A 2,379-nucleotide genomic window follows, 5' to 3' on the forward strand; every position below is an offset into this window, starting at 1 on the left:
CCCCGCCGAGCCTCGCTGCTGTGGAGGTCCCGCTGCCCCCTCCTTCCCTGTCTTCCTCCGTCCCCCGCGGCTGAGGCCGCATCGATCGCTGCCGGGGAAGGAGGGAGGCCGCGGGCGGCGGAGGCGGTGGTTTCTATTCCTGACTCGGTCCGGGGGTGTGAGGGTGTCTGGGGACTGGGCCCTGCGGCTGGGACATCCTCCCAAGCCGGAGACCAGGGGAGGAGCAGTCATTTAGGGGCCGGGTCCCTCCTAAAGAGCAGCAGTAATTACAGCTCCCCAAATGATGCGCCGGCCACTCTGCCCAAGGTGACTTGTCCAAGGTGCTGCTGATACACACTTGACAGGGACAGGAGGAGCCCCTGTCACCTGCTCAGGGCACTTAGCTAGGACTTGTGGACTTGAGACAAGAACTCACCTCCTCTGCACTGGGAGGCTGCCCAGGGGGTCCGCACTGGGAGTTGGAGAAAGTGGCCTCACCCCCTGTGAGCCCCAGGCCCGCGGAAGACCTGCGCTTCCCCTGCTGGCTGCGAAGGAGGGAACAGATCCTTTGCCCCTTGAAGCTCAGTCTCCTCACCTGCCCAGAGGTTCCCGATTCCCACCTCACCTCCCGAGTGGGCTGTGAGGGTAAGGGAGGACGCTGACCAAGAGTTTGTGTAATCTGCAAGCATTTATTGAGCATCTACTGTATGCCTGGTTGGGGAGAGGGTGCCGGAGATTAGACCTGGATACAAGAAAGGATCCCTACTTTACAAATATTAATTGTTATTAATAATAATGACCAGCATTTATATTGGGCTAAGTGTTCTATAGGGCTCTCTCATTTAAGCTGCAAATATACCTGTGGGGTATTTGCTATTATTATTCCAACCTCACAGATAAGAAATGTAAGCCTCCCCCAGTCTGTCTGATATCTTTCTGGAAACAACCTCTCCAACTCCAGGGGGGAACCCCCTGACTTTTTGGGGGCTTGAAGGCTGCAGACAGAGTACTAGGGCAGGAAATGGGAGACCTGCTTCTCTGCAGATCTGCCTCCGTTTCCTGGTTGGGAAAATAAGGGAATTGGCTAAGATGAGCACTAAGTGTCTCCTGTTCTTTCTAATTTTGAGGGAAGAGCTGAAGTGATAAAGCCTAGAGCTGCACTGTCCAAGATGGTAGCCACTAGCCACATGTGGCTACCGAGCACGTAAAATGTGATTAGTCCAATTGAGATTCACTGTAGGTGGATGTAGTGGGCAGAATTCTAAATGATTGCCAGTGACCCTTGTCCCTGTATCAGCTCCTCTTTGAGTGTAGGTACAACCTGTGGATGTGTGTCATATGGCAAAAGGGAGATTGTCATGGGCGGGCCTGGCCTAAACTGGTGAGTCCTTTAAAAGCAGGGCATTTTCTCTGGCTGGTCACAGAAGAGGAAGTCAGCACTCTGGTTTGCTTGGAAGAAAGCAAACATCCATGTTGTGAACTGCCTATGGGGCCACATGTGAAGAAACCACATGTAGCCTCTATCAACTGAGAGGGATCCCCTGCAGACAGCCAGAAGGAAAAGGGGACCTCAGTCCTACAACCACAAGGAAATGAATTCTGCCTGTAATATGTGCGCTTGAAAGAGAACCCCGAGCCCAGATGAAAATCATAGCCCTGGTTGATATCTTGACTTCAACCAAGTGAGACCCTGGGTAGAGAATCCAGCCATGCTGTGCACAGCCCTCTGACCTATGGAAACTGTGAGAGAATAAATGTGTATTGCTTTAAGTTGCTAAGTTTGTGATAACTTCACAACAATGAAAAATTAATGCACTGGATTTTGAAGACTTAGTACAAAAATGAAAATGCAACATCTCATTAATAATTTATTGATTCCATGTTGAGATTATAATATTTGGGATATACTGGGTTACATAAAATATATTATTAAGACTAAGTTCAGCCCTGACCGGTTTGGCTCAGTGGATAGAGCGTCGGCCTGCAGACTCAAGGGTCCTGGGTTCGATTCCAGTCAAGGGCATGTACCTTGGTTGCAGGCACATCCCCAGTGGGGAGTGTACAGGAGGCAGCTGATCTTATCCCTCTCCCTTCCTCTCTGTAAAAAATCAATAAAATATATTTTTAAAAAAGACTAATTTCATAATGGGGGGATAAGGACACATATGTAATACCTTAATCAATAATGAAATTTTTTTTGAGGGTTTCTTTATTTTATTTTTTTTAATGTATTTTATTTTATTTTATTTTTTAATTTTATGAGAGGGGTAGTTAGAAACATCATTGAGAGAGAAACATCGATCAGCTGCCTCCTGCACATCTCCTACTGGGGATGTGACCGCAACCCAGGTACATGCCCTTGACCGGAATCAAACCCGGGACCTTTCAGTCCTTAAGCCG

The sequence above is a fragment of the Myotis davidii genome, unplaced genomic scaffold, assembly GCF_000327345.1.
Source record: "Myotis davidii unplaced genomic scaffold, ASM32734v1 scaffold199, whole genome shotgun sequence".
NCBI classification, from domain to species: Eukaryota; Metazoa; Chordata; class Mammalia; order Chiroptera; family Vespertilionidae; genus Myotis; species Myotis davidii.